This window comes from Chiloscyllium plagiosum, unplaced genomic scaffold (genome assembly GCF_037043375.1).
Source record: "Chiloscyllium plagiosum isolate Xiang-an unplaced genomic scaffold, Cpla_swu_hap1 HiC_scaffold_2, whole genome shotgun sequence".
Taxonomy (NCBI): Eukaryota; Metazoa; Chordata; class Chondrichthyes; order Orectolobiformes; family Hemiscylliidae; genus Chiloscyllium; species Chiloscyllium plagiosum.
Window position 1 is genome coordinate 96,819,901 of NW_028270140.1, and position 25,494 is coordinate 96,845,394.

The following is a 25,494-nucleotide window of genomic DNA, read 5'->3' on the forward strand; positions in this document are numbered from 1 at the left end:
GACTAGGTTAAGTATATTCAAGGCTAACAGACAGATTTTTAATCAGGAAAGGAATAAAGTTTTGCTGGGAAAGGCAAGAAAGTGAAGTTCAGTATTTTCATTAGCTGTGATCTCACTGAATGACAGAGCACACTTGATGGGCTGAATGGCCTACTTTTAATCCTACCTCTTATGGTCTTTGAAAATGCATTCGTATGCATTATAAATGCAACAGTATTTGGTTCAAAATGTCTGTAAAACTAAAATCTCCATACTTCGGAATTGCAGAATTAGAATCAGACTTTAATGCATACATAAATTAGCAGGACAACTATGTGCAGTAAACTTTGAGTTTAGAAACTAATAGAATTTTAGTCCCACATAATTACGATGTGAAAGGCCAAAACAAAATTCTGCAACACAGCCCAATTAAATGGTCAGCCCCGATAGTTCCCATACTTATGCTGCACTGACATGCCAATGAGTTTCTGAACTTAATGCATTCATTCCTGATGCACATATTAGCTTGGCAGCAGGGTGAAAGCATACCTCCAATTTCATGCTGGGTAAATTACAAAATATTAATGTCGATCTAAAACAAATGACAATCTAAGTGGGAATTTCTTTTTAATCTATACGAAACAGAATGGCTGATAGAAGCACTTCATTTACACACTGTTTAGTTTGCGTAAAACAGCAACTTATGATTGCCATGAAATAAACAACATGGCAGACACAAATTTGTATTTAAATCCAAAAGCAGAATCTTTTTAAACTCTTAAAAAAGATCCACAATTGAAAAAATATTTCTCACAGATGGGAATATTTCATAAATGCAAATTAACTCAAGTTATTGAAAAATGCTCTGCTGCTAAGTCCTTTGAAATGAGAAGAGGGGATAAAAGTCTGTATGTTTCAAAATGCATCATGGTTTAAAAAGATTCAGATGTTCTACATCAACAGTACTCGATTTAACAATTAAATACAACTGATTCTTGTTGTTCAGCACTAAGTTTTATTGATTTATTGCTCCATTTTAGTATTTTATGTACTGTAACACTAACATGCATCGTACAAAATACTACTGATCGAGAAACTAGACTTTATTGAATCTTAAAATGCATTTTGGAAGTCCAAATTCAGCAAGCATTCACACGTCCATTTAAAAACTCAACAGGAGCCTCCAGCTATCCCTGCAGCCATGGAACATCAGAACAGAAACCTCAATCACAATAAATTTGCACCAAACTAAATAGATTAGCCCTACAATGTGTGCGCTGTGAAAACAAAAGAAAAATCACCCCATGTCCCAAATAAAACACTATTTTTTCACTATTTCAAGATGTTTAAATGATAAAGCTTGTAGTAGACATCAATTTACTTTAGTCTTATCTTAGGTGCATTTTCAAATGAAATGGTGAATTATAAATGTATATCAACAAAATAATTAAAATCAAGGGAACTTGCATAAAACACTTACACTATGAAAAGCCTGCATTTTCTTCAAAGACAAGCATCCAAGTGTGATAGATAGATTGCTGTAGGATTGCCAGTTCCTTTTAAACGAGTGAGTCATTATAGTGTCGACGCGATGCATCAGCCTACATTCCCATTGACATCATCACTGCTGACTTTGCTGCAGGAGCAACTATGGCAACCACATCTTGCACAGAGAGACAGAAGCCTCTAATTGCTTTAGCAACTTCCTAGAGCTTCAGCCACTGAACTTCACATCTCTGAATAGGCAATAAAATTCAATCTTAATATGGTGTACAGTGTCTTTCCATGCAGTAGATATCTATGAAAGATCTACTTTTCTAATTACAGAATAGTACTGATCAGCACTGGGACTCATAAATACCATTCTTCTGACATTCATTTATACACGGTACTTGAAAAGAAGATTTGTATTATCAGCCGGCAAAACACCAGAACGAGCATTGTATGAATTAACCTTTCAAATGATGTAATTGCAATCTTAAGTATTCTGTTTTGTTACCTTTTGCTCCTGATTGTTAAACTTAGCCCAAGCTTGGCTTCTCCTCTTTTCCACTGATTAGCAAGTAAATGCACCAATACTTCAATAATTACAAATAGGATAGGGTTAGCTCACGTTTGGGAGGGTAGCTTTAAAATTCTAAACAAAAATTGTTATATTCATTAATTTTAATATGTTCAAGCTCAATTGTAATTCCTGGTTAATTAAAAATTGGGTAAAATCTAAACAAATGTGTGTCAGAATAAAGTGTTGTATGAGTATCCATATCATGTAATCATCAGCAACGTTGACATAAAAGATCAGACACATTCTGTTCACAGAACCTTCAGCACAAAAGAGAGCCATTTGGCCAATGCCTGTGCTGTTACTACCTCCACGCTATACTAGACTAACTCATCCCCTTTAATATTATGCACTGTACTTCAGAAGCAATATTATAAGCATATAAAATTATTCGCAACACTTATCGTATTGTATTTGCACAAAGGAAAATAAGCACTATGAGAATTCACCTTGTATTTATGCCTCCTTGTTATCGGGTCACCAACCACAAGTACTCTTACGCTGTTAAACCTCAAGTTTTATATTACGTTTTGTGCAATTAGTATGCAGTTTGATGTCGCAGATGTACATGTAGATCTATAAAATAAGATATATTGGCATATTAAGAATGGTTTTTCATTAACATTCACACTAATTTGTTAACAGTTTAGAGAGAATCAGGAGATTTAGAAATGTATATGATTATGAGTTTTGTTGAGTTTAATCACTGTGTTATGCAAAGCACTTGTTGGACTGTGGCTACTTGTTAGTAGTTTACGTACCTGTGCAGCGTCCGATAATGTGTTCACAAGTAGTGATTTTGGCCTACTCAGCATGTTCATACACATTTCAACATTTTTCTAACAAGACCAAAATTATTTCGACTGGTTGGTGATTTGGTCACAAGAGGGCATGAACACGGGGATGAGTTTTAAATGTATAAAGAAATGGTACACTACACAAAAATAATTAAAGTGAAGGATGCAACACAAGCTAATCATCATTTACAAAGAGCAGCCTGACAGAGACAGATGGAGATATGGGAAAGGAATGGATGAGGGAAGTTCTATCTTGCATGGAGGAAGCCCTAACATTCGCACAGTTTTTATTCCTATTTTAAAATCCCTTTGTAGCTATGCCCCTCCTATATTGCAATTTCCTTCAGCCCTCAAGATAGACGCACTGCTTTAATCTGCCCTCCTAGCAGATTGTTGTCTGCGCAAGACTAAATCACTTATATAAAAGTAAACTTACCACTGACCTTGGTGCCACATAAATTCAACCATGTTTTAAGTCAAGAGTTGAAAGTTATCTTTACAAGCAATACTTGTTTGAGAATTTGCATATTGTGAAACCTGCACAGCCAGACACACTGCAAAAAAAAACCTGCAAAAAAAAAATCACTAATAAAAGTTCAGTGTAAATTACAAAACAGGCACTTTCAAACTATGAACACTTCCCAATTATGAACAATGGTCAGCTTTCAATGGCACCAGCCTTTAAAACTCCTCTTGGCTTGCTACAATGCTCCTTAAACATCAGAGCAAAGAAAATGGAAGTATGTTCTACAATTTAATGATTGTGCTTGGTTCACTATCTCAATGTTGTATTCCTGCGCTGTTCCCATATCCCTTTATATCTTGAGTGCCAGGAAATCTATTTCTTTTATAATTATATTTCGTAACTTGACCTTCTCAGCTTTTCATGCTAGTGAAAGCGACAAGTTCATTCACTGAATGAAGAAATTTCTCTTCATTTTAGTCCTAAATGCCCTACCACATACTCTAAGATATGTACTTGATCTCCATCCTTGCATCTAGTTTGTCCAGCCCTGGGAAGATCAGTAAAGTTCAACCTCTCCTCATATGAAAATTCTGCCATTCCAGGAGTCTGATGATTTTTCACTGTATCTGCTCTATGGCAGTACATAATTTATTAGGGCCTTACCAAGGCCCTAGACAACTGCATTAAGATTTCTTTGCTCTTGTACTCAGACTCTCAGAGAGATAGAGATGTACAGCACGGAAACAGACCCTTCGGTCCAAGCCGTCCATGCCGACCAGATATCCCAACCCAATCTAGTCCCACCTGCCATCACCTGGCCAAACCCTTCCTATTCATATACCCATCCAAATGCCTCTTAAATGTTGCAATTGTACCAGCCTCCACCACTTCCTCTGCCAGTTCATTCCATACACGTACCACCCTCTGCATGAAAAAGTTGCCCCTTAGGTCTCTTTTATATCTTTCCCCTCTCGCCCCAAATCTATGCCCGCTTGTTCTGGATTCCCTCTCCCCAGGGAAGAGACTTTGTCTATTTATTCTATCCATGCTCCTCATGATTTTATAAACCTCTAAGGTCACCCCTCAGCATTTGACACTCCAGAGAAAACAGCCCTAGCCTATACAACCTCTCCCTATAGCTCAAAGCCTCCAACCCTGGCAACATCCTTGTAGATCTTTTCTGAACCGTTTCAAGTTTCACAGCATCTTTCCGATAGGAAGGAGACCAGAATTGCACGCAATATTCCAATTGGTCCAACATTCCATCTGCCTTTCTAATTGATGGCTACACTTGAACCTAGTTTTGTACAAAGTCAAACATCAGGTCCATTGTACAGAAATATTTGCCAAAGTATAACAATTTAATAATACTTTTGCCAATCTGTTTTTCCTACTGAAGTGGACAACTTTACCCAGAATACGGAATCTTCACAGATGTATCCACCCAGCCTGTCTTAATTACCTCTTTACATCGTTCTCACCACTCAAACCTACCTAGTTTGCATTGTCGACAAACTTGGAAATATCCAGCATCAATTTGGATCAGGAGTTTGATGTATATTGTGAATACCTTGAGCCCCCAAACACCCCTGCAGTACCCCACTATTCATCACCTTCTGCTCTGCAACAGAGACACTTAGTCGTACTGTTTTGTCAGGTAACCATGCTTTTAAATCATATAATGCCTGCAATCCCATGTGCTTCAATTTTGCACATCAACCTCAATGTGAGGCTGCATCATAAACTTTATGAAAATCCAAAAACACTACATCGATCAGTTCTCTCTGATCTATTCTATGGCTCATGTTAATAAGCTTGGACAGAAATTTGAAGTTAGATTCACAAGATATTAAAAACAACTTATTACTAGGGTCATCTTTTAAAAATGCATATATTATGGCAAATCAGAGTGTAGAAATGGAGATATAATGAGAATAATTATTAAAACCCCCTAGTCAGACATTATTTGAAGCTGTAATAACTTAAGGCTGCAAATCAAAGATAGGACATTAAGGCAATGGAAATTAAACAAAGATTAAACACGAGACTGTCTAGCATGAAGGTGTAAAAATCGGAAGCAAACTCACAATTAAGGCTATTTTCTTTAGAACAAAAATATTGCATGGGAATTTGATACATGTATTGATGACTTCAAATAGGTGATAGAGAATGGATGCAAACACTTGTGGAAATTTCCATGCCCAGAGCTTTTAGAAGGGTGAACAGGAAACCCAATTGGGCAGGTGGCAAAAATTCAGTTACCCAACCACGAGTTAAATATTTTTTTATTAATTCTCAGATATTTTTCTAACCAACTTGTTCAGCAATGTTATTACACACCACTGGAGCAAGTTGGACTTGAACCAAGACCACCTATTTCAGTGTTAGAGACACTCCCACTGCTCCACAAGAGCCTTTTTAAAATAAATTTAACCTGTTTTTCTAATGAACCTGCTCAGATATTATACACCTACAGAGCAAGTGGGAGTTGAATCTAGGTTTCTGTCTAGAGGTAGGTTCACTACCACTGTGCCACAAGATTGTGTTGCATGGACTATCACTCTCAGATAGATCAGCTTTTCTGACCTTCATGGTCAGGAAACTGTTTTGCTTTCATTACTAGGTTATAAACACTTATTAGCACCGCAGCTTACTACAATTACATTCACAAGCACAGTCCTGTGTGATCACAAATCTCAAGTATAGCTGAATGGACTTCTTCCTCCAAGTTCTATTGAGTAAAAACTTCAGTTACTTAGCTCTATCATAAACAAAGCATTTCTTTGAACAGTGTTAGCAATGAAGTCTTTCTGTATTGATCAACTCATAAGAAGTCTCAGTCATATGCAATCTAGCTTGTTGTTCAATGCTTGCACTGTTTGGGGTGAAGCCTGACCAGGCCATCCAACCTACCAAGCAAGGCAGTCACACTGGTTGCCGCTAGCGGATCTAACCCGAGGATGCAAATAGGAGTGAACTTGAAAGAGAGCTCAATTCAAATGACCATTTATTATGGCTGTACCTTGTCCCATTCAAGTCTTTGGTGGAAAGCTCTAAGTTGCGATGAAATGTAGTTGAGCTGGGGATCTGAGTGTGTTGTATCTCCTTTCATATCTTAGTGAACATTGGCAGATGTGACAGAGGCAGTACCACTCTGGTGCCAATAGTGCCACACTGATAACTGCAATGAAATGACAAACATCAATTGCACATGAAGCATCTGATAGAAGTACTTGGCACACAACCTCCTGTACAAGTCCCCTGCAGTAACCTTATAATACTGAGAGGCATAGGAGCGTGAAGCATTAATTCGATAGTGGCACTTTTCTTGCCAGGGTATATTATTCATCTCATGGCACCAGAGCCAATTTCATTTGAGCTGCCCACTCACGCCAACTTCTGCTGTAATCTCTCTCCATCTGAAATGGTCTTTTGTACTACACACAAGGAAAAAACTTGCTTTCCCCCAAGGTCTTTACGCTTCAGTTGAACCTTTAGGCAGGCATCACTAAAGCATACTGCCACGTTTTGCTTGGAACCTGATATCTTCTGACGTGGGTAGAGTTAATGAGCAAAGGTTGAAATGTAGAAACAGAACCTTGGAGCAGAAATTTGCAATCTGACACTTTGAGCCTGCTTTGCCATTTAAATGTGATCCTTTACCTCAATTCCATGTTCCCATTTTCTCCATATATTCTCAATGCCTTTACAATCTAACAATTTACCTCTCTCTGTCCCCCAGGTGGTACTCGTGAGTTCCAGAGGCTAAAGTCCAGGAGACGTTTTACATTTGACACTTGGATACTAGAGCTTGGAAGATGCTGGAGGGCTTCAGAATCTCTGACATTTTACCCACACATGCATCAGTAACATGCTGAGAAGAATACAATTACATAAGAAACCTAACCAGCAACCATGCAGAAGTCTCTGATGCTATAAGATCTACCTCCACAAATCTTAAAAAAAAACACCCAATTCCAATATGAGGTGATTGGAAGAAAGCGGGATAGATCCACAATGACATTTCAGAGATTCGGAACAGAGAAAAGTAGCTTTTATACAGAGTTGTGATGCTGTGGAGTGCAACCATAGAATTAGCAATTTAAAATAGGCTGTAAAGTTGAACACTTCATTTATTTTTCTGCCTTTGTATTCTACATTTTGGTTTAGTTATCCATATTTTTGGATGGCACAAGAGAATGGTGACTCTATTCAATGCATTTTCACTAATTTTGTAACAAAATACACATGGTAATAAGTAAATAAAACAGACAGATTGATTTAAGAATGGGGTGCAGAGATGGAAAAGATAGTATATGTAAACAAGGCAGATATATAGGGCTGGAACTAAGTTTCATGGACAGAACTACTAGTCTAATGGAAAATGAACAACAATGGGACAGTTAGCAAGTTTGCAATTTCTACATAATTCCAGTTAATCTCTCAGAGCAAAAACACGAATTGTATATTAAGTAGAAAGGGTGATTCACCAGATGGTAAGAATTTTTTTAGGTAGGGAAAGGAAGGACGACAGAGAAATTATGATTCAGTGAATCAGAAGAACTGTGGGGTCTACCAAAGTAGCTGGAATTCACTGCACTGCAAACCACAGCTGTTATTTCTGAACGCCCATAAACAATATTCTCATATCATTGCACATGTATTGTAAATTTAACATATTGAAATGTTACATTCCCATGGTGTAGAAAATGAAGTGTCACAAACAAGCATGCTCTGCATATTTCACAAATAATCTCACGCTTGAATCATTAGCTCTGCTCACAATGTTTACTGTATATAAAAGCAATTTTTTTCCTTTGTCACCTTAAAGGGTACATTTTTGTGTAATGTACCCAGTCTTGTTCATCAATAGTTACTACACAGAATGAGAAAAGTTACAATTAACAAAAGGAGAAAAAAAAGCAGAGAAATAAGTGTTACAGGGTTACTGATAGGAACAATACACTGCTGTTACAAAGAAACATGAACATTTTTCGACTATTCAAGTTAATGCTGAAATCAGCAATCCTACGCTAACAGGTGAAAATGTCTAGTTTTGGTTGAAATATACTCAATATAGGATAAAAAGTTCACTTAATTGAAGAAATATCTGTTCATATAATCACCTTGATCACACATGCTTCTTGGCGAATTAACTATTTTACTGAAGTATACAGGCGCGTTGGTAAGTCATTTGTTAATCCATTTTAGGTATATTAATTGAGATATAGAGGTTCACCAGCGCATGCAACAAATTCTTTAAAAAGTGCCACAGGACTTTTCTTTCACATTTACTTGAACAGAAAGTCCAGGAGACTTGGAAAACTGTAAAAACCAGCTTGGAAAATATCCAGATGATTAAGAGCTGCAAAAATTGTTCAAGACCAAAGAGCAGAAGAAGAACACAGACAAAACAAAGCTGCCAAGGGACATGCGGGATCATACCAGGTTGGCAATGGCAGATTTGCTAAATTACAACGTTGCATTCAATTTTCCTTTGAAGATGACAAAATAACAGCGGCACAATGAAAAATAAAGGATCAAGTAAAGGATCATGCTTGATTTATGCTTAAAAAAGGTAACCAAAGAAAAGATGCTTGAAATATTCTCCAGTCCTGATAGTTTCTAATACAGAGTGTTCAAACTGGATAAGCACAATTTATTTGGAACGATGTCACTGTCTTAGAAAATAGCAAGCATTTTAAAATGGGAGAGCAAATCCATGTAACAGCAGACCTGCTAATCTAATACTTTGTGGAGAAGATATTAGATATTCTAATTTGGGACTGAATGACTCATTTATTCATGTGCGTTCTGCCTGAAGATTTGTACTTAGTTCATTGTCTACTGATGTTTTATCCCCATCTATTTTCTTGGCAATGCTTCTCATTGATTGTTTGCAATTGCTTCCCAATGTCACAGGTTGGGCGGTGAGGTAACATCTCAGTTCTAGGGAGCAGCCAGTAGGTGTAAATGTGTTATTTTCTGGTTGGTAAAATGTATTGTACAGTATGCTACAGGATTGGGACTGGGACCTCAACTGTTTACTATTTTGACTTAGATGCAGTGACAGAAAGCATGGTTGCTAACTTTCCAACCTTGACAGGAAATTTAAGTTGTGAAATGAACATAAGATTATCCAAAGATTTGCTCAGTTAAGTTAGTGAACAAAGATGTAGCTGTTGGAGCATAATATGCAAAATGTTTGAAATGTCTATTTTGACAGAAGAATTACAAAAAGACTTTAATTGGAGATTGCAGAGCTCCGAGGTGCAGATGAATCTGGCTGTCATAGTGCATGAATCCCAAAAGGTTAGTTTGTGGATACAACAAATAATTAGGAAAGCTAATAGAATGTTATAATTTATGGCAAGAAAAATTTAATATAAAAGTAGGGAATCTATGCTTCAGTTATATATGGCACTAGTGAAACCATACATGGATTACTGTGCACCATTGGTTATCTATTTAAAATGTATTGGAGACAGTTCAGAGAAGACTTAAAAGGATAATATCTGGAAAGGGTGGCTTGTCTTATGAGGAACAGTTAGGTTTGCTGGAGTTTAGAAGAGCGAGAGGTGACTTGATTGAAACATATTGAACAGAATCTTACAGAAGTCTGATGGATATTGGAAGTGATGAGGTTTGTAGCAGAATCAGAGGGGAAGCCCAGCAAGGCCCATCTCAACAGCAGGAGCATCTTGTACCATCTTTGAAGCTTTTGACAAGCTGTAAAGTCAGTTTTGGGTAATGGAGCTGAACGTTGCCAAATAAGGCAGAATATTGTTTGTTAATAACCTTGTTAATGGCCTAATTCGCCATTCGATTTCCTATCTTACTAAATACTCGAAACAAGCTTAATGTTGAGAAATCCTGACATAGAAGTCAGAGTAGGTACCTGGTGAAGTCACCAGCTACACACGTCCCACATCCACAGATATGTGCCAACTTTTAACAACTTTTATGGCTGATCTCCAATCCACTTACAGGATGCTTCTGTACTTCAATGATGTAGCTCAGGTATGTTGCAAACCATTAGATAGATAAATCCCCAAGGCCTGATGGGATCTGTTCCAGGATACTGAGGGAAGCAAGGGAGGAGATTCTGGATAACATCGAAAAGAACTACAGATGCTGTAAGTCAGAAACAAAAACAGAGATTACAGGAAAAGCTCAGTAGATATGGCAGCATCTGTGGAGAGAAATGAGAGTTCATGTTTTGGGTCAAGTGACACTTGCTCAGAACTATTCTAAGGGAAGGTCACTGGACCCAAAATGTTAATTCTGCTTTCTCTCCACAGATGCTGCTGTACTTGCTGAGCTTTTCCAGCAATTTCTGCTTTTTTGGGGGAGGACCCAAAATGTTAATTCTGCTTTCTCTCCACAGATGCTGCTGTACTTGCTGAGCTTTTCCAGCAATTTCTGCTTTTTTGCTGGAGCCTTGACAGATATTTTTGTATCCTCTTTAGCCACAGGCGAGGTTCCTTAAGGATGGCAAAATAGACAAAGTTGTTGTCTTGTTTAAGAAGGTCAACAGGGATAAAACAAGAAATTGTCAGCCAGCGAATAGTAGGGTAACGATTTGAGAAGATTCTCAGTTACAGAATTTCTTCTCTCATTTGGAAAAGAATGGACATATTAGGGATAGTCAGCATGACTTTGGGTGAGGGAGGTCTTCCTCATAAATTTGATTTTTTTTGAGCAAACGATGATGATGATTGATGAAAGTAGGGCAGTGGATGTTGCCTACATGGCGTTTACTAAAACATTTGACAAGGTCCCGCATAGTGGGCTGGTCCAGAAGTTTAATCACATGGGACACAGTGAGTTGTTAAGCTGGCTTGGTCATAGAAGACAGACGGTAGTTGTGGAGTGGTGATTTTTTTGTCTAGAGGTCTGCGACCAGTGGTGTTCAACAACGATTAGTGCCAGGACATCTGTTGTTTCTAGTTTGTAAATCTAGGTGGTCTGACTAGTAAATTTGCAGATGACATGAAAATGGAGGTTGTGGATAGTGAGGAAGCTTATCAAAGGATACAGCGGGATATAGATTAGTTGGAAAGTTGGGTGGAGAAATGGCAGATGCAGTTTAATCCAGTCAATGGGAGGTGATGTATTTTTGGAGGTCAAATGAAAGAGGAAAGTATATAGTAAATGGCAGGACTCTTAACAGCACTGATATGGAAAGAGATCTTGGCCCTGAAAGTGGAAACACAAACGGATAAGGTGGTAAAGGAGGCATAAGGCATTCTTGCCTTCATTGTTCAGGGACTGAATATAAAAGTCTGCACATCATGTTGCAGCTGTATAAAAGTTTAGTTAGGCCACATTTGGAGCACAGTGCGCCATTCTGGTCAAAGAGTCAGAGGTGCATAGCATGGAAACAGACCCTTTGGTCCAACCCGTCCGTGCCAACCAGATATCCCAACCCAATCTAGTCCCATTTGCCAGCACTTAGCCCATTTCCCTCCAAACCCTTCCTATTCATATATACTGAAAATGTGTTGCTGGAAAAGCGCAGCAGGTCAGGCAGCATCCAGGGAACAGGAGAATCGACGTTTCGGGCATAAGCCCTTCTTCAGGCTTATGCCCGAAACGTCGATTCTCCTGTTCCCTGGATGCTGCCTGACCTGCTGCGCTTTTCCAGCAACACATTTTCAGCTCTGATCTCCAGCATCTGCAGACCTCACTTTCTCCTTCCTATTCATATACCCTTCCAAATGGCTTTTAAATGTTTCAATTGTACTAGCCTCCACCACTTCCTCTGGCAGCTCATTCCATACACATACCACCCTCTGCGGGAAAAAGTTGCCTCTTGGATCCCTTTTGTATCTTTCCCGTCTCATCCTAAACCCATGCCTTCTAGTTCTGGACACCCCCCCCCCTTAGGGAAAAGACGTTGTCTATTTATCCTATCCATGCCCCTCATGATTTTATAAACCTCTAAGGTCACTCCTCAGCCTCCGATGTTCCAAAGAAAACAGCCCCAGCCTATTCAGCCTCTCTCTATAGCTCAAATCCTCTAACCCTGGCAACATCCTTGTTAATCTTTTCTGAACCCTTTCAAGTTTCCCAACATCCTTCTGATAGGAAGGAGACCAGAATACAATATTCCAATAGTGGCCTAACCAATTTCCGGCACAGCCGCAACATGACCTCCCAACTCCTGTACTCTATACTCTGACTAAAGGAAAGCATACCAAATGCGTTCTTCATTATCCTACCTACACTGCCCTCTTAAGTGTCAAGTAAACCTGCATGCTATTCCTAAGACAGTCCTGAACCATTGTGCTTCAGATTCTGAAGTCTTTACCATTTTAGAAAATAGTCTATGCCTCTGTTCTTCCTACCAAAGTGCATAACCTCTCACTTTCCCACATTCCATCTGCCACTTCTTTGCCCACTCTCTCAGCCTGTCCAAGTCTTTCTGCAGCCTCCCCACTTCCTCAACACAACCTATTCGCCAGCTATCTTTGTGCCACTTGCAAACATAGCAACAATGCCCTCAGATTTTTGTCCAGATCATTAATATATGATTATGAATATTTGTAATTTCAACACTGATCCCTGCAAAACTAGAATGAGGAGGCTTTGGTGATGGTGCAAAAAAGGTTTTCCAGGATGTTGTCTGGATTTGCTATGAGAGATTGGACAAACCTGGATTGTTTTTACAAGCATGTCAGAGGCAGAGGGAGGGGGCGACCTGATAGAAGCATATGAAATCATGAGGCGCATGGACAGGGTGAATAGTTGGAGTCTGTGACTCAGGTGGAAATATCAAATACTAGGATGAGCAGGTTTAAAAAGTGAGTGGAAGAGTAAGGTTTAAAGGAGTTTAAAGTTTAAATGTGCAAGGCAAGTTTTTTTTTTAATTCAAGAGTGTGGTAGATGATTGGAATACACTGTCAAGGGAAGTGTAGAAGCAGATACAAAATCAACATTTAAGCAGCATTTGGTCAGACACATGAGCAGACAGGGAATAGAGGCATATGGACAAAGTGCAAGCAGTTGGGATTAGTTCAAAATGGCAACATGGTCAGCTCACAAGTGTGGGCCATACAGCCTGTTCCTGTGCTTCATTGTTGTATGTTCTAATTTATTGCTCTTGCTCTCCATGTTTTTACTAATAAAGTCTAAATTATGCTAGGATGTTTTATTGTGTTTTGAACCTGTCCTGCCCACCTTCAATGATTTATGCATGTATACACACAGAACATTCCATTCTTGCATTCAATTTAGAATTGTACCCTCATTTTATATCATCTCTTCAACATTCTTCTGACCAAAATGAACCTTTTCACATTTCTTTGTATTAAATTGCTTTTGTCACCAGTCCACCTGTACCAGTAACGCATGCTCTTTTTATGTTCTAAACTATCTTCTCAGTACACAATTCTTTCAAGTTTCATATCTGCTACAAATCTTGAAACAGCATTCTGTACTGAGGTCATTCGTGTATTCCAAGAAGAGCAAACGTCACATTAACCCCTGGGTAAATTTACGACAATCGTTTCTTCCCATCCAAAAAATATCGAATGAGCATCAATCTTTGATTCCTGTCATTCAACCAACATTGTACCCATTTGCTTTTGTTTCTTTTATCCTATTATTCAAATGTGAAAAACAATTTCTTAACTGATAGGTACTCATTTGGTGTAGCTCCCCAAAATATGCTTGGCAAGGAAAACTAGACTTTGTAGTTAGTGGCAAAGTGTTATCCACTGGCCACTGTAAAAACTGCAGTCTTGCATTCTTCATAGGCTGTAGTAGCCCAAATAGTCGAGCCATCAAGGAGATGACGGGGGATACCTAATAGCGAGATGCAAACCTGGGATGCCATGCCCATATTGATGCTATGTGCTAAAGACAAAACCCTTGAAGTTGGCCTTTAACTCATTAACAGATCTACAATGACTTTACGGAGTCTCTCGTGTATTTTTAATTTCAGGCTCCTCCAGTGGCTCCTCTCTCATTCTGCCTTGCTCTTTTCTCAAATACAGGCAGGTCTGAGGAGCTGTAAGTGCCATTTTGAGGGGCAGAATGATTAAGTAGCACTCAGCTTTCTTATATAAGCATTCTCTACCATTTGTCTCTACAGAATTCAGTTTAGTCATTCAACATTTATTACGGGCTTGTTTGCAAATCCTACATTTCTGACAGTGTTTTATATGTTCATTTTCAAATAATAGAACTGTAGATGCTGAAGATCAGAAACAAAAATGCTGCCAGATCTATCGAGTATCCCCAACAATTTGTTTTTGAACTAGAAAATGAATCTTTCTCCCTACTCCTTCCTCCCCAAACGAGCACCATCACTGTTGACTCCTTCAGAGCCTTTTCAGAGGCAATGCAACTTCCAGATTTAAACACAGATTCAAAAGCATCAAGCATCTCAACATTCACTAGTATTGGAACTGTAAGGTCCATCCAGTCAGTCTCTGTAAGATGACCCCTTTGTAATTAGAAAGGATTGTTAGTGGAGTTGAACTTTGGCTATTTGCATTTGACATCAGCTGCATGGGCTGAAGGAAATTTCCAGTCTTGGAGAAATGACTGAATTAATTTCTGAGCCAAACAAGAATGATAATGTGTTATTTATTTATTGAACAATTGAAAAAGAGAAAGACCAGTAAATAAGGAGTTCAGAGAGCTACCTCAAATAGATACTAGGATCAGCTTATTAACTATTACAATGTTATTTCAGTAACTAAGTCCACAAGATAAGTCATAAAAGTGAAGTCCTGCTGATGCTGGAAATCTGACAAAAACATATCTGACAGCATCTGTGGAAAGAGACAAAAAAACTGCTGATGCTGGAATCCAAAATAGACAGGCAGGAGGCTGGAAGAACACAGAAAGCCAGGCCGTATCAGGGGGTGGAGAAGTCAACATTTCCGGTATAACTCTTCCTCAGGAGTAATACCCGAAATGTTGACTTCTCCCCCTCCTAAATGCTGCCTGGCTTGCTGTGTTCTTCTAGCCTCCTGCTCGTCTAGTATCTGTGGAAAGAGCAATAGAGTTATGTTCTACGTCCAATGAGTCTTTTCCAGATGAGACAACATAGGAATGTGGAAGCATATTTCTCATTAGCAACCATTCAGCATTTACCTTCCTCTTGGCTGACCATAAACCCCTTTGTTTGCCTCGCCTTTTCCCCTCTCTTTCTCTGCATCAGCACCATCAATTCTACTCCCTCACCCCATCCCCATTTTTTGCAAAATATCACTATTTCCCAGATGTTTTCAGTTCTGACTGAAAACGTCACTGAATTCAAAACACTAACTCTTGATTTTTCTCTATAGGTTCTGCCAGACCTGCTAAGTTTCTCCAGCACGAGTCGTCCTACCATGGAAGGAAATAACTAAAAGATTTGATAAGTCAGAAATGGAAGATAATCATACAGAAAGGAAAACTAAATGCTGAAAAAACAGATTAGCTTGATTTGACAATGTATTCCACACAGGAATTTAAAAACTCCAAGGCTATTTCACCAACCTGACAAACTCAGGCAATGGGAGGTATTTCCCTACATCTAAAGTTTTGACACTAAAACCGAATAATACATTAAGCTGAATTCAGTCAGCAAATTGAAATATATACTGCTAATTATAAAGTTGTTGGATTGTTATTTTGGTAACTGTGTTCTCTTCAATGTAGAAACCATTGGAATATTCATTTGGATGCAGTTATATGGTCCCATTTGTTCCTTACTCTCAAACATCTACAGGTATGAATGACTGAATTACATCTGCTTTTAGGAGACTACAACTAATGACGTAATTGCATCCAATTGCAATAGTCTGTCTGATAAGAAGGGTGCATTGTTCAGACCAACATGAATAATTTTCACAGATTTTCACTGTTACATTCTTTTATAGTAACACTGCAGAAGGTCAAACTTGAAACAAAAAGATTCATTTCAGAAATAAAAATAACAGATGCGACTAATGAAGGTGGCAGAATTCTCAGTGAGCTACTGATAGCAAACATCAAGAAACTACACTGTGGATTACAGTTTCATTATTGAATTGAATTTATTGTCACTTGTACCAAGGCACAGTGAAAAGCTTTGTCTCGCAAGCAATGCTAGCAGATCACAGAGTTAAGTAGCATAGACAAATAAATAGGTATAAACAGCAGCAAAAACAAAACAGAGGTACAGGCGAATGTTAAGAGTTTGTGAGTCCATCCAGTATTCTAACAACAGTAGGGTAGAAACTGTTACGAAACTGACTGGTGCATGTGTTCAGGCTTCTGTACCTTCTCCCCAATGGTAGAAGTTGTAGAAATACATTGCCAGGGTGGAATGGATCTTTGAGAATGCTGGCGGCCTTTCCTTGACAGGGGCCTAGTAGATGGGAGGTTGGCCTTTGTGATTGCCCGGGCCAGGTTCACCACTCTCTGTAACTGTCTCCGATCTCCACTTGTCGCGTGTGCATGTGCGTGTGGGTGGGAGGAGGAAGAGGAGGAGAGGAGAGAGAGGAGACATGAGTAACATCCCACCGATGTTTTTGCTGGCATTGAGAGGTAGGTTGTTCTGTCAGTGCACCATTTTTTCAGGTGTTCCACCTCCGATCTGTAGTCAGTTTCATCACCATCTGAGATTTGACCGACTATGTGGTGTCATCAGCGAACTTGTAAATGGCATTAGTCTGGTATTTGGCGATGCAGTCATGGGTATACAGCGAGTATGGTATACCATGAGGGTTCCTAGAGCGACTCATCTTCCGCCTAGGAACTCTCCAGCCACAGGGGATGAATGCGGATTTCTCCAGCTTCCTCATTTCCCCTCCCCCCACCTTTTCTCAGTCCCAGCCCTCAGACTCAGCACTGCCTTCTTGACCTGCAATCTTTTTCCTGACCTCTCCGCCCCCACCCCCTCTCTGGCCTATCACCCTCACCTTAACCTCCTTCAACCTATTGCATTCCCAACGCCCCTCCCCCTAGTCCCTCCTCCCTACCTTTTATCTTAGCCTGCTTGGCACACCTTCCTCATTCCTGAAGAAGGGCTTATGCCCAAAACGTCGATTCTCCTTCTCCTTGGATGCTGCCTGACCTGCTGCGCTTTTCCAGCAACACATTTTTTAAGCTCAGAGATCAAAAAGTTTAGTATTCAATCTCGAGAGGATAAGAGTGTTGAAGGCTGAACTGTAGTCAATGAGTAAGATTCTTAAGTAGCTGTTCTTGGTGTCAAGAATGTTGTAGGGAGGAGTGAAGGGCAAGTGATATGGCATCTGAGTGGATCTCTCCACTCTGATGGATACATAACAGCTGGGACTGGAGGACAACATCTTGCTTAGTTTGATGGAATCTTTTAAAACTACGAGATAACAGCCCTGGCTTCAAGTTTAAGCTAACATCCGAAACAGGATCTGAGCCAGTGCAGCACTACTTCAGTACTCCAACTGCCAGCCTAAATTACATGCTCAAGTGAGGCTTAATTCTACAACCTTTAACTCATAGATAAGCTACCTGGAGCTTGCAAGCCAGGCAAACATTTAATTTCTTCCGAAATAAATGCTACTTTTCTCTACATCTTTTTATTTACTTCCAGTTTGCATCAGATGCATGACAAAATGCAGTTATTGCCAATTTCCTTGCCCTGATGGTGTTGGACTACTCTGGGAACCCCTGGAGTTTTTACAGTGACTGAGTTACCACAATAGCAAGAGTTGTAATATTTAAATAAGTCCATGACCAAGATATTTAAAACAATACCACCGATATGAGTTTTCAACAAGAATAAGTTAAGGCAGATGGAAGTGGCATTCTATGCCTTGGAATAATTTGCATCCTGCACCAAGTTATCAATTATCAATAATTAATCAAAAAGGGGCTTGCTGACTTCAAAAAGCATTAAAAGGTTTGAATATCTGATTATCTTCATCACACTCTGGCCATGTGCCAATGATTAGGTTATTCAATTACCCTCTCTAAACAGCATTAGCACAACCAGCATTCAATCGTGTGTGTTATGGATCAAACCATTACCTTCACTTGTATCTCTTACAAAATGAAAATATCCTTTCAAAGAGCACTGCTTCAGAGTAAATGATTGAGTTCTCAAAATTTAGAAACACATTACGCAATTTAAACACTAAAGCATGAATCTGTCTGGCATGAAGGTTGCATACATTACCAAAGTTCTTAAATTATTCAAAAGAACCCTGAACATAAATTGCTTTACTGATATTTAAAAGCAACATTTAAAACAGAAAAAACTCCACAAACAGTATTCAGTGTTACATAGTAGCAATGACACTTACTATATCACCATTGTCATCTAGACTTTCAAAAGGCCTTTAAACAGGACACATAAAAGACTGGTAGCCATGATGTGGAGGTGCCAGTGTTTGACTGAGGTGGACAAGGTCAGAATTCACACATTACCACGTTATAGTCCAACAAGTTTATTTGAAACCACAAACTATCAGAGCGCTGCCCTTTCGTCAGATGAACTATAACTTGGTAACTTCTGACACAAAAGACTAAAGTTCAGACAATGAAGTGTAACAGTTTGCTGGCTGGCCTCAAACAGACAATGAGAATACAGGGTATATCTTATTCAGAGTGGCAGAAGGTGGGAAGTGGAGTTCCACAGAATCAAAACTGACACTACTGCTGTTCATAATTTACATAAACAATTTGGAACAAAATCACTATCTAAATTTACAGTAGTTCTGATGAACATCACAAATCACAAGAGAGCATCAATAAACCTAGAGATTCAGAAAATAATTGATAAATTTAAAATTTGGTAGCTATAAAAGGTATAACACTTTAATTGGTCGAAGGAATTTTACTATTTTACATCTTTACCAGATATGTAAACAACTAATCAATAAGCATCGATCTTGCTATTAATGTATTAGGCTAATGTTCAAAAGAGATGAGATAAAAATTGTAGACAAGTGACTTTTTTTGGAAAGGCATTTACAATGTTTGAGGATCTATGTATGACGTTGCTACAGTTGTTCCTGTAACTTTATCTGTTGCTGTTTTTCGTCATTGGAGAGTATAATTTAAACTACAGAGCTAAACATGATCTCATTTTTAGAAAATACACATGTTAACATTTAAACAGTTAACCAATATTATTAAATAGTTTAAACATGTACTTTAAAATGATATTTACATTTCCAAAGTAATACAACCTCTTCACTGAAGTTTTGATTAAAAAAAAGAAATCTGAAACTGCCAAACCCACTGAACGTTATCAGCAATGTGTTTTTATTTTAATCCCCAGCATCCAGAATGTTTTGCATTGTTTTCTGTAAAGCTTCTATGTTGCTTCTATGTATAAATTTCTTCCCAATCACATTGTCAGATCCAAAAGGATTTGGTCTGATGCCAAATTATCCACACCAGATCATAACATGGGTGCATTGACAGAGGTGTTCTAATTGCTTGCTGTTTGTTGAAAAGTACAATTTAATGCAACTTAAATGTGGTTGACTGTTAACTACCCTGACAGGTAATGGCCACATATTATGAACGAATAAAAAACTTCCCAAACTAAATCAAATACAGTCCTACAAGAAACTAACAGACAGCTAATTCAGCACTAGGTTAGTAATTATTTCAAATTGCCAACAAAGAACAAGCATACTATTGTTTATACTTAATTTTACATTAAAGAATTGTTCTTATTCAAAGTTAGCCCAGTCACCAAGTTTCAAGTTATATTTGTTACTGTTCATTTACGAGCCCATGTGTGAATGTGGTCCAGGTCTTACAGTATACAAGCATGAATCACTTTGTTAGCTAATAAGCCTGACGAAGTCCCAAGACATCTCTGACTACAACCACTGCCCATGACTTGAAAGTACTATATGTCAACATCACAAATGTTCTTATGAAATTGAAAAGCAAACAGTGCTACATTCCCTGTCACAGAACCACCACTGTTTCAAACTTGCTAAATTCACATATCTTATTCCTCATCTAACTTAACTGTATATTTTTGACAATATCAAAATTCTTGCTATTATTCTGAAAATATGCAATGCTTGAGTAAACAATATATAGCTGCTGAATAGGAAACAAGTCTCCTAAATCCACATCTACAATCTACACTGGACCACTTTAACAGGAGAACATAAATTATATTATTTAAATGGAGAGAGACTACAAAACTTCAGGGTACAGAGGAAACTGAGTACAGGCCAGCCTAGAATTCAGGGACACATTTAGGGATGTTTATTAAAGACCGAGAAGAGGAAAAATTTTTCTTGCGGTCACTAAATATATTAAATTCTCTCCCCAGAAAGCAAAAGAGACTGATTCATTCAATATGTTCAAGGTCAAGTGAGTTAAATTATTGTTAAATAAGGAAGTCAAGGTTATGGGGAGCGGCCGGAGAATGTTGTTGAGGTCATAATATGATCAGCCATGATCTAACTGAATAGTCAAGCAGGCTTGAGGAGCCACATGGCCTCCACTGCTCCTATTTATTGGGTTCTTCTGAATTGACAAAAACTGCATTCTTGCAAAATGTCCTGATGGGTTCAAATCAAAAAGCTGTACTAGAGATGGAACTAAAGTGCAAATTATGCCTATCAATACACATTCTCTCAGATTTGGGGTCATGGCAAGTAACAGTGATAATTTTTCAGGTTTTGAAAGCTACGTATACATTAATACACAAACCATCCTTCTTTGCAAACAGAGAACACGTAGACGAACTCTGCCTGTCTTAATACAACAAAATACATGACAGCCATTTGCTAGTTCACTTCTCAGATCAATGTGCTGAATAATCAGAGTCAACATGCCTGGCTTAAAATTTTACACATCCTGATATTAACTGTCCATCATCACTAACTGGTGCATTCTCCATAGCAGCACCTTTACCACAGTCCACCTGCCATGCAATGCAGAATAATGATGGTTTTCTCTCAAATCTGCATTCTTGCAAAACGTCCTGATGGGTTCAAATCAAAGGTTTAAAACGGTGTCTGATGAAAGAGCAGCGTTCCGAAAGCTAATGCTTCCAAATAAACCTGGTGTTGTGAGATTTTTAACTTTGTACATCCCAGACCAACACCGGCACTTCCAAATCTTTTTTTCATCAATACTCAAGATATCACAACTGTGCAAGACAGACCAATAGACCTTTTCTTGTCCATCGTTATTCATGAACAACATTTAAACTTTCAAAGGCTTTCTGTCGGCATTTATAAGATAGCTGAATACATTCTTGAATGGGCCACTGGGAAAATGCATTCTCCAGTCACTACTATCTGGAATACCTTTGCTGATCACATCAGGATCAGTCCACATTTTCTAGAGTTTGTTTTCCTGAATTTGTAGAAGTGTTTATACCCATTTGCCTCTCCAAGATGACAATGATGTGCTGGTGAGGGTAAATGGGGAGGGTCATAATGTACATGAAGGTGTTGTATGCCCTAGCCTTGACAGCCCAATTAGTTTTCTTCTCACCTTCATGAATAAAAAACCTTTTGTAAATCTTGCACTTCTGGCAATAGATCAATACCATAAAATTGCTGAATGGAAAGAACGTTGGAGAAAATAATATTGCCTTGAATCAAAATAATATTGCCTCCCTTTCAAAAGAGTTGGCACTTGGCCCTGTTTATTACAAAATATTTTTATTTTAACTAAAAATTAGTGCAGTTAGATCAAGCATAGAAAAACATTGACATATAAGTTCTAAGATGTATTGAATTGATAAAGCTGCAGTATAGAATGAAATAACATTAGAGACTGCGGACCTGATTTCACTCCCACAGGCTGACTACTACCGTGTCAAAAGTTGGAACAGCTGTTCTGCAACACATCACAAAAGGTGAGCAAGAAACACAAAAACAACTTTCATAACATTGTCCAGAGAATTAGAGGATTATTTATGTAATCAACAGAAGAGATGAAGCAAAATTTTCTTTTACCAAATGACAACTTACAGTTTGTCTCTAGATTATGAATAAACATGCCAATTACACAATTTCTTTTCATTTAGGGCCCAGTCCAATTTTGGTAAGATATCCTACTTGGGAAATAACAAGGAAGCTATTTTTAAATTAAGATTTAAGAAAGCAGAACTACCGTAATCCTATAAAAATCAATTTAAAGGTGTTAACCTACATAAATATGGTAGATTTTTGCAAACTTCAGCTTCAAAAATTAAAATTCAGACACAGCTTACTGTGTTACATCAAATATTCTGGATTAAAAATGTCAGTGGTGTAAAAGCAGCTTTGAACACTTATAAGCATTAGTCTTTCACTCAACTCCCAAAGCAATAATACACCATGTCGCCAAGCAACAGTCACCATTGGAAAGAATCTACTGGCTGCACATAATTCACATGCTGCAAGCATGAACACTGTACTGCAGATAAAAGACAGGCCAATGCGCATGCATCCTCAGAGCCTATAACAACATGACTCTTTTCAGTTGATTAATCATCCAAAATTGATGTAATTTACAAGTCTGCACAATTAATCAAAAATATTTAAGGCAATCTCAAATCTCAAAGTGATGCAAGACTGACATGATCAAAAGTCTTCAAGTTCATGTAGAAGTGTCTTTTATTCAGTGATTAACCACAAAGAGCAGTTATTCCAGAGGAAAGCAAACACAAGACATTGCAAAATGCAAATAGAGCTGACATTTCCATGAACACATTGTTAAAGTAGTTATTGTTTTTGTAAAAGAAATGCTTACTTTCGTCCACAAATGAAACACTGATGTTGGCATTTCCTCTGTCCATTTAATTTGTTGTCCTCCAAATGAGAAGCCTTGCAGTCCAATTTAGAATATAACATTTAACAGCTATATGCACTACCAATGTTATATTTTAAATTACAAATACAACATTCAGCTCATGAGATGAATGTTAATTTTCAGCATTCGATCAAAAAATAGTCCCGTTTCTGTCTGGGACAGCCATCACTTTGCAGAAGAAGGTGACATTAGATTATCATTAATGGATCAACAAGATCTCCTTGATGCTTAATTATTAAGGGCTAAGGAAGGAACTTCTAGAATTGTCCACTCATTAGTCTGTATTTGACATCTAGCTATTCACTAGCCATGCCACATTCCATGAACAAACATAAAACCCCTCACCTCCCTCCAAGGCCCCACACCTCCCCCCAAGGCCCCAAAGGAAACTTCCATATCCTCCACACACATCATCTATTGCATCCTCTGCACCCGATGTGACCTCCTCCATATTGGGGAGACAGGCCGCCTACTTGCAGAGCGTTTCAGAGAACACCTCTGGGACACCCGGACCAACCAACCCAACCACACTGTGGCTCAACACTTCAACTCCCCCTCCCACTCCACCAAGGACATGCAGGTCTTTGGACTCCTCCATCGCCAGACCACAACAACACGACGGTTGGAGGAAGAGCGCCTCATCTTCCGCCTAGGAACCCTCCAACCACAAGGGATGAACTCGGATTTCACCAGTTTCCTCATTTCCCCTCCCCCCACCTTGTCTCAGTCAAATCCATCGAACTCAGCACCGCCTTCCTAACCTGCAATCTTCTTCCTGACCTCTCCGCTCCCACCCCAGTCTGACCTATCACCCTCACCTTGACCTCTTTCCACCTATCACATTTCCGACGCCCCTCCCCCAAGTCCCTCGTCCCTACCCTTTATCTTATCCTGCTGGACAAACTTTCCTCATTCCTGAAGAAGGGCTTATGCCCGAAACATCAATTCTCCTGTTCCCTGGATGCTGCTTGACCTGCTGCGCTTTTCCAGCAACACATTTTCAGCTCTGATCTCCAGCATCTGCAGACCTCACTCTCTCCATAAAAATAAATTAATCAAATTTAAATTCACAAGTTGGCATGGTCGTATTTGAAGTTATGTTTTCTAACAATTAAACCTTGCCTTTGGATTGCTGATTAGCAGTAACACAACTATGCTAACATACCTAAAATGTTGATGAAAAGTATTAATTTATTTTCTGTGAATTAGTCTATTAAAATTGTGTTTTGACTCTTAAAGTCAATACACTAAGTGAGATTCTTAGGTGACAAAAATATTCTGGGAAGGAGATTCTAAAATAGTTTTCGTTGCCTAAAAAAAAAGGTATAGTTTCAAAACTGTAATACTACAGTTCTAATGCTCTGGACCAACTTCACACCATGATTGAGAAACAGAACCAGAGAAGAGGGGTAAAACCTCCACGAATGAATTATCAAAATCCATAGTAAGCTACCTTCAACCATTTTCATGATCGTTGTTATTTACTCAAAAATACCATCGAGCCAAACTCAAAATTTGACAGACAAATGAAGTAAATAAACAATAAATACAAAGTTTAAACTGAAAATGTACTTATATAAACTCTCTCCTGGGATTTTATAATCTGTTGACAGATTGAAGCTTGAGGCAATCAGCTCAATTCTCTTTCCATTTCATTCTTGTTCCATCTTCCCCCTCATTCTCTCAATACCTTTCTCTCCTCCACTGGCCTTTTCTGAGGAAGGGTGACTTGGACCCAAGACATTAATTTTGATTTCTCTTCAGATGCTGCCAGACCTGCTGAGCTTTTCCAGCAACTTGTTTTGTTTTTGGCCTTTTTCTGCCCTGCTGCTTCTAACCTTATCCCTTTCACCTTAGTCCTAATTTCCTCTCAGCCAGATCTGCATCCCATCTCCCTGCACCCTGCATCCCCGTTCTTCCCCTCCCCCAGCTCCTGCCTCGTCTCTTTTATCTCCTTCCCCTCCCCCTGTTCTAAACAACATCCTTTGTCCTCTTCCTCACACACTCGCAACCCCTTCACCCTCCTCGCCTCCCATCACCACCTCGAACTCCGGTCTCCCTGCAACTCCTTCCACTTTTTCTCATCCTCCCCTCTCTCGCTTCCTTTCACAATTTCTCTCTCCCTCTCTGCTCCCTCTCACACGCTTTCATCTTCCCGAGCGGCGACTCCTCGCCTCTCACTGCCTTCGACAGTCATGCCCTTTCCCTCTATTCCTTTACTCAATCTGCGTCTCCTCCTCTGCCTTCTCCCCTTCCTCCAACCCCAATATACCTTAGCCTTAAAATATTCCGCACGTTTCCTAACTCCACGCCTGTGGATCCACATCTTCCTCCTCCTCCGCTTCCTGGTCACTGCTCCATCCACTTACCTTCCTTTTTCCCCACTGCCCCTCACCTATTTCCTCCCTTATCCCGCCCCACCTCTCCTACCGTCTCCCTTCACC

The 25,494-nt window shown here is 39.0% G+C and overlaps 1 protein-coding gene across 6 annotated transcripts in view; it reads right to left on the reverse strand.

The window, feature by feature from the left end:
- pam (peptidylglycine alpha-amidating monooxygenase) overlaps positions 1-25,494 on the reverse strand; it is a 229,302-nt gene that overhangs the window by 203,480 nt on the left and 328 nt on the right. The window contains exon 2 of one of the 6 annotated variants that reach the window (XM_043709995.2): positions 2,491-2,617. The exons of 4 other annotated variants lie outside the window; for them this stretch is intronic. The gene's annotated coding sequence lies outside the window, so the exon portion shown is untranslated. Of the gene's footprint in view, positions 1-1,459; positions 1,677-2,490; positions 2,618-25,494 lie in introns of those variants that run through there. One more of the 6 variants, XM_043710003.2, reaches the window with a different exon arrangement.